The sequence below is a fragment of the Bubalus kerabau genome, chromosome 18 (assembly GCF_029407905.1).
Source record: "Bubalus kerabau isolate K-KA32 ecotype Philippines breed swamp buffalo chromosome 18, PCC_UOA_SB_1v2, whole genome shotgun sequence".
Classification (NCBI taxonomy): Eukaryota; Metazoa; Chordata; class Mammalia; order Artiodactyla; family Bovidae; genus Bubalus; species Bubalus kerabau.
The window spans coordinates 73,672,564-73,679,971 of record NC_073641.1 but is presented as its reverse complement, the minus strand read 5'-3'; positions in this window follow the sequence as shown (position 1 = coordinate 73,679,971).

The window sequence follows — 7,408 nt, the reverse complement described above, 5'->3', positions numbered from 1 at the left end:
GCAGGAAAAAGCCCCCTCCTTGCTGGAGACTATGCTTTCCGTCAACATGGAAAGGACTGTAATTACTGAGTCCTCTTAGAACGTCTATGGCCTAGATTTTGACTTGCTAGTTTTTTTTATTTCTTTTTTATTGGATAATTGCTTTACAGAATTTTGCTGTTTTCTGTCAAATCTCAACATGAATCAGCCTTAGGTACATGTATATCCCCTCCCTTTTGAAACTCCCTCCCATCTCCTTCCCCAACCCACCCCTCTAGGTTGATACAGAGCCCCTGTTTGAGTTCCCTGAGCCATGCAGCAAATTGCTAGCTTCTTTATACAATAAAATTTCAGTGGACTTCCCTGGTGGTCCAGTGGTTAGGAATTCACCTTCCAATGCAGGGGATGTGGGTGCAGTCCCTGGTCAGGGAAGTAAACAACAGAGCAGCTAAGCCCTCACAGCAGCGAAACATCCTGTGTGCCACAACTGGGACTCAGTGCAGGCGAAAATAAACAATTACAATAAAGTTAGAAAATTCAACTATTTAAAGGTGTGTCTCTGACAGGGAGGCCTGGAGGGTGACCCACTAGAGAAGACTACCAGCCCCGGGCGGCTCTACCTGGGGGCTGGGGCCCACTGGGACATTTAAGGCCAGGTCTACCCACAGTGGCCACAAGACTGGAAAAGGTCAGTTTTCATTCCAGTCCCAGAGGCAATGCCAAAGAATTCTCAAACTACCATACAGTTGCACTCATCTCACATGCTAGTAAAGTAATGCTCAAAATTTTCCAAGCCAGGCTTCAACAGTACATGAACCATGAACTCCCAGATGTTCAAGCTGGATTTAGAAAAGGCAGAGGAACCAGAGATCAGATTTGCACTATCTGCTGAATCATCGAAAAACCAAGAGAGTTCCAAAAAAAACCATCTGCTTTATTGATTGTGCCAAAGCCTTTGACTGTGTGGATCACAACAAACTGGAAATTCTTCAAGAGATGGGAATAACAGACCACCTCACTTGTCTCTTGAGAAATCCATATGTAGGTCAAGAAACAACAAAAGATCTTCACGACCCAGATAATCACAATGGTGTGATCACTCACCTAGAGCCAGACATCCTGGAATGTGAAGTCAAGTGGGCCTTAGAGAGCATCATTATGAACAAAGCTAGTGGAGGGGATGGAATTCAAGTTGAGCTATTTCAAATCCTGAAAGATGATTCTGTGAAAGTGCTGCACTCAATATGCCAATAAATTTGGAAAACTCAGCAGTGGCCACAGCACTGGAAAAGGTCAGTTTTCATTCCAATCCCAAAGAAAGGCAATGCCAAAGAATGCTTAAACTACCACACAATTGCACTCATCTCACACGCTAGTAAAGTAATGCTCAAAATTCTCCAAGCCAGGCTTCAGCAGTATGTGAACCGTGAACTTCCAGATCTTCAAGCTGGTTTTAGAAAAGGCAGAGGAACCAGAGATCAAATTGCCAACATATGCTGGATCATGGAAAAAGCAAGAGAATTCCAGAAAAACATCTGCTACTGCTTTATTGATTATGCCAAAGCCTTTGACTGTGTGGATCACAGTAAACTGGAAAATTCTGAGATGGGAATACCAGACCACCTGACCTGCCTCTTGAGAAACCTATATGCAGGTCAGGAAGCAACAGTTAGAACTGGACATGGAACAGCAGACAGGTTTCAAATAGGAAAAGGAGTACCTCAAGGCTGTATATTGTCACCCTGCTTATTTAACTTACATGCAGAGTACATCATGAGAAACGCTGGGCTGGAAGAAGCACAAGCTGGAATCAAGATTGCCTGGAGAAATATCAATAACCTCAGATATGCAGATGGCACCACCCTTATGGCAGGAAGTGAAGAGGAACTAAAAAGCCTCTTGATGAAAGTGAAAGAGGAGAGTGAAAAAGTTGGCTTAAAGCTCAACATTCAGAAAACGAAGATCATGGCATCTGGTCCCATCACTTCATGGGAAATAGATGGGGAAACTGTCAGACTTTGTTTTTTTGGGGCTCCAAAATCACTGCAGATGGTGACTGCAGCCATGAAATTAAAAGACGCTTACTCCTTGGAAGGAAAGTTATGACCAACCTAGATAGCATATTCAAAAGCAGAGACATTACTTTGCCAACAAAGGTCTGTCTAGTCAAGGCTATGGTTTTTCCGGTGGTCATGTATGGATGTTAGAGTTGGACTGTGAAGAAAGCTGAGTGCCGAAGAATTAATTCTTTCGAACTGTGGTGTTGGAGAAGACTCTTGAGAGTCCCTTGGATTCCAAGGATATCCAACCAGTCCATTCTAAAGGAAATCAGTCCTGAATATTCATTGGAAGGACTGATGCTGAAGCTGAAACTCCAGTACTTCTCCAATAATTTGGCCACCTGATGCAAAGAGCTGACTCATTTGAAAAGACCCTGATGCTGGGAAAGAGGCACATCCACATGACTACCGCCCACACACACCCCTCCAGACTCTGGATGCAGGCTCTGCACCAGACCTGAGCCTCACACATAACACACACACACACACATCTGGTGCTCAGCCTGTGCCCTCAGCCTCTGCACTAAGCCTGAGCCTCACGCACACACACACAGATGCCTCCACATGACCCTCACTCATACACAAACACACACACGAGGCGCATCCATGTTAATTTTAGTGCCAGAATACTATGCCTGCAGGAGAGGCGGCCCCTCAAGACCTCCTTGATACGATCTCACTTGTAAACAAAGTTTTCACCCAAAGTATCTTGTAATATTTTTAATAGACTTGATCAGGCTGCTGCAGGGTCTGGGTGGGCTCCGCCCAGACACTTTTGACAGCACATGGGCAGTGCTTTAAGGCACATGGTCGTGATGAGGGTCACACAGCTTGACAGGGTTACATTCACAAAACCAGCGTTCACAATTTTCACCACTCATGATGTAAAATACATTCCCATTCCAGCTTCAATGAAATTTCTCCATTAAATCTCTGACAATAGAAATCAATAGTTCATTGAGCACTGCACTAAAATTATTTTCAAGAAAATGTAGAAGTGAGAGAATGACTCCTAAATTTGTGTACTTTATATCACAAAGTCGGCCAAAGTTCAGTATTAAATAAATAATCTTCCTAATAAAAAATTTTACAAGTTTTCCTAAGGAAATACATTCATAAAACTGTTTACATTCTGTTTTACAATGACAAGAACAGCTCAGATTCTCATTTATGAAATGTGTCCACAGTACTACAGTTTATAGCGCTGTGTCACAGACCAAACACAGTCTCTTGGGCTGGATGTCTCGCTGGAACCTCGGACACTGCTCAGCCTGTGCACGTTGACAACAGGCAGTGCCTGCTGCCCACGGCACAGCTGGCCCAGGGGAGGTCGGCCAGGCAGAAGTTTAGTGTCTACAGTGTCACGTGGGTGTCTCAACCTCTGGCCCTGCAGTGAGGAACCAGATCTGGGTCCAGCAGTCCAAGAGAGTTGTTAAGGCAGCTGGAGATGCTGGACGGCTGGGCTGTGGCGCCTGGACCAGCCCGCCTGCTCCGGACGAACCACCCCTGCAGAAGTGGATGGAGAATGTGCCTTACGCCAGGTTTGTGGGACAGACGAAGGCTGGCTCTTGTACTCAAGAGAGTGGGTCAAAGTGGCTGTGAATGTGAGAACAAGCATTGCAAACCATGTCACTCCTGTCCTGGTGACAGCTGAGCAAGCAACTCGGGTGGTGAGCAGACCTGCACATCAGCCTACGGACCGTCTCTGGGTGACATGGGCCACAGCCACCCTCCCTGCTGCTCCCCATTTCTCTCAACAGCTCAGTGTAGACTTTACACCAGGGCCACTGGGGCCCTGCGAACTGCCATGGTCGGAGTTGTCGGGGGTGGGGGGGTGCTGCAAGGACGCACAGAGGACATGGTCACAGCACAGCGAACAATTCCCTGAGCAGGGCTGAGCTGCTGCACAGAAGCTTCCAGGAGGCCCGACCCTCTGCTCCTTGACTGCCTCCAAACCCTCCTGAGAAGCAGGTGAGGACCAAGGCCTCTGTTCAAGGCCATGCACCTGAGCCCCTGAGGGTGAGGTGGGTGAGGTGGCGGGGGGCATCCAATCCCCCTCATTCCCTCTCTGTGGTGAGCAGACTCAGGGCCTCCAAGGGCCAGCTGTGACTCTAAAGAGGACTGCTTGCTGACAGGCCCACATGTCTGCTGGGGCTGTGTGGGCCTGCCCACTGGGTCACTGCGACCCCTAACCCAGCCTGGGCCATCGTCCAGCATCAGGTGAGGCAGCTCAGGCCACAGACCAGGGGGCTTGGGGAAGTTTGGGGCCTGGTGCCCAGAGGCCCCATTCTGAGGCTAGGTCTGTGCTGGGTGAGCAAGCATCAGGCTCCGGGAATCTCAACATGAAAAGGACAAGCAAACAAAAGATGCTTCTGCAGCCGTGCCTACGGTCCCTAAGGTGACAGGTGGTTCAAAGACCTGGTCAGTAGTCACATCCCACCCTGGGGTCAGGGCTCCCCCCACCCTAGGGCTGACAGTCCAGGGGGGCTTTGGGAGAGGCCAGCCTGGGTGGGTATCACGGTGGGCAAGTCTCATCTGGGTCGTTTCCCCAGCAGAGCTGATGAGAATGGACACAGGTGGCAGGAACTGAAGCAGAAACTGTCCCTGAGTCAGGGGTGACCATGGAAACAGCAATACACAAATACCGGCTCAGCTCAAATCCAGGACAGGTGGACAGAGGGCCCACAAGGGAGCCTCCCGGACGGTGGGGAAGGCTCACGCCCACTTCCCACCCGCAGCAGGCCTCTCCACAGGAACCCCGGGGAATGCCTCGGCTCAGATCTTGCAGCTCATTTGGTCCCGAGTTCAGCTCCTGTACATCCCAGCACCTAACCGGATCAGTGATTGTCCAGGGCTACTGCAGGTCACCAGAAGACCCCTTGGGAGTGAGGCTACGGAGGGTACAACCCCAAGAAAATACGACCATGCGAGCAGACCCCCAGATGGGCAGCTGTGGCGGAGTGGAGACCATGCGTGGGGGCAGGCAGTGACGGTGGCTCGGCTGGGAGGGGCAGGTGGAAACCCCTAAAAGGCCTAGGAGGGTGGCCGTGATTGGGGCAGAGCCCCCCGGGGAGCGCGGCCGTGGCGGAGTGGAGCCCCACGGGGGCGCGGCCGTGGCGGAGTGGAGACCCCCGGGGTGCGCGGCCGTGGCGGAGTGGAGCCCTCCGAAGGCGCGGCCGTGGCGGAGTGGAAGCCCCCAGGGGCGCGCCCGTGGGGGTCACCCCCGGGGGCGACGTCAAGCCTGCAGACCTCGGAGCGGGGGGTGGCCAGCAGTCACAGCGGTGTCTCCTCCTGCTCCAGCGCGTGCGGCGGCGCGTGGCATGACGGCGGCAGCGACGCCAGCTTGAGCAGCGCGGGGCGGCGGCGCGCGCGGGGCCGCTGGAACGAGCGCCGGCTGTGTACGCGGCGCGCCGCCGCCGACCGCGCGTGTGCGCCCAGCAGCCCGCGGCGCTCCGGCCCCGCCCCCTGCGCGGGCCCCGCCGCGGGATCGGGCTCGGGCGGTGCCGCGGGCGCGGGGCTTCGCGGCGTGGGCGGGGCCTGCGCGGGGCTGGGCGGGGCCGGGCTGGAGGCGCGCGCGCGAGGGGGCTTCTCGACGGCGGGCGGGGACGAGCGTCCGGTCAGCGGCGCGTCGGAGCCGGTGTCACCTGTGGGAGGAGCCGGCGTGAGCGCGGGGCGGCGCGACGCCCCCCGCCTAGTCAGGAAGCGGGGGTCACGCCCCAGGCCCAAGTCGGGTGCGAGGCCCGGAGGCGAAGCTGCGGGAAGAAGACGGGCGCCTGCCTGAGGCGGCGAGCCGGGCCTCGGGGACCCCTCCCTGCTCCGCCTGCTGCACTGCCCTCCGAGTGAGGGTGTCTGCCGAGCCCGCTTCCTCCGGGCTTTGCGGGGCCGCGGGACTTGAGGGAGAAAAGCTCGTGCCCTTCGGTGCCAGGGTCCGCGAGCCAGCGCTCTCCTAACCGACAGCCCGGAACAGGCGACCCTCACACAGCGGGGACCTCACCCAGCGGGACCCTCACTCAGCGGGACCCTCACACACAGGGACCCTCACTCAGCGGGGACCTCACCCAGCGGGACCCTCACACTTTCACCCAGCGGGACCCTCACCCAGCGGGACCCTCACACTTTCACCCAGCGGGACCCTCACCCAGCGGGACCCTCACACTTTCACCCAGCGGGACCCTCACCCAGCGGGACCCTCACTCAGCGGGACCCTCACCCAGCGGGACCCTCACGCAGCGGGGACCTCACCCAGCGGGACCCTCACTCAGCGGGACCCTCACCCAGCGGGACCCTCACACTTTCACCCAGCGGGACCCTCACACAGCGGGGACCTCACCCAGCGGGACCCTCACTCAGCGGGACCCTCACCCAGCGGGACCCTCACACTTTCACCCAGCGGGACCCTCACTCAGCGGGACCCTCACCCAGCGGGACCCTCACACTTTCACCCAGCGGGACCCTCACCCAGCGGGACCCTCACTCAGCGGGACCCTCACCCAGCGGGACCCTCACCCAGCGGGACCCTCACACACAGGGACCCTCACCCAGCGGGACCCTCACCCAGCGGGACCCTCACTCAGCGGGACCCTCACCCAGCGGGACCCTCACCCAGCGGGACCCTCACACTTTCACTCAGCGGGACCCTCACCCAGCGGGACCCTCACCCAGCGGGACCCTCACTCAGCGGGACCCTCACTCAGCGGGACCCTCACCCAGCGGGACCCTCACACTTTCACCCAGCGGGACCCTCACCCAGCGGGACCCTCACTCAGCGGGACCCTCACCCAGCGGGACCCTCACCCAGCGGGACCCTCACACTTTCACCCAGCGGGACCCTCACACACAGGGACCCTCACCCAGCGGGACCCTCACACTTTCACCCAGCGGGACCCTCACCCAGCGGGACCCTCACTCAGCGGGACCCTCACTCAGCGGGACCCTCACCCAGCGGGACCCTCACACTTTCACCCAGCGGGACCCTCACCCAGCGGGACCCTCACTCAGCGGGACCCTCACCCAGCGGGACCCTCACTCAGCGGGACCCTCACCCAGCGGGACCCTCACCCAGCGGGACCCTCACCCAGCGGGACCCTCACACTTTCACTCAGCGGGACCCTCACCCAGCGGGACCCTCACCCAGCGGGACCCTCACTCAGCGGGACCCTCACCCAGCGGGACCCTCACACACAGGGACCCTCACTCAGCGGGGACGCCCCGGCCCCCGCTCGCGGGAGAAGCAGGAAGTCAGATGCGCCTGAAGAAAGAAGCGCGGCTGGAAGAGAGGCTGAGGCTGGTGAGAGCAGAGTGAAGCGGAGGCGGCGGTTGAGAGCGCGACGCGCGGGGCTGAGGCGGCGCCGAGAGGAGCGGGGGACAGA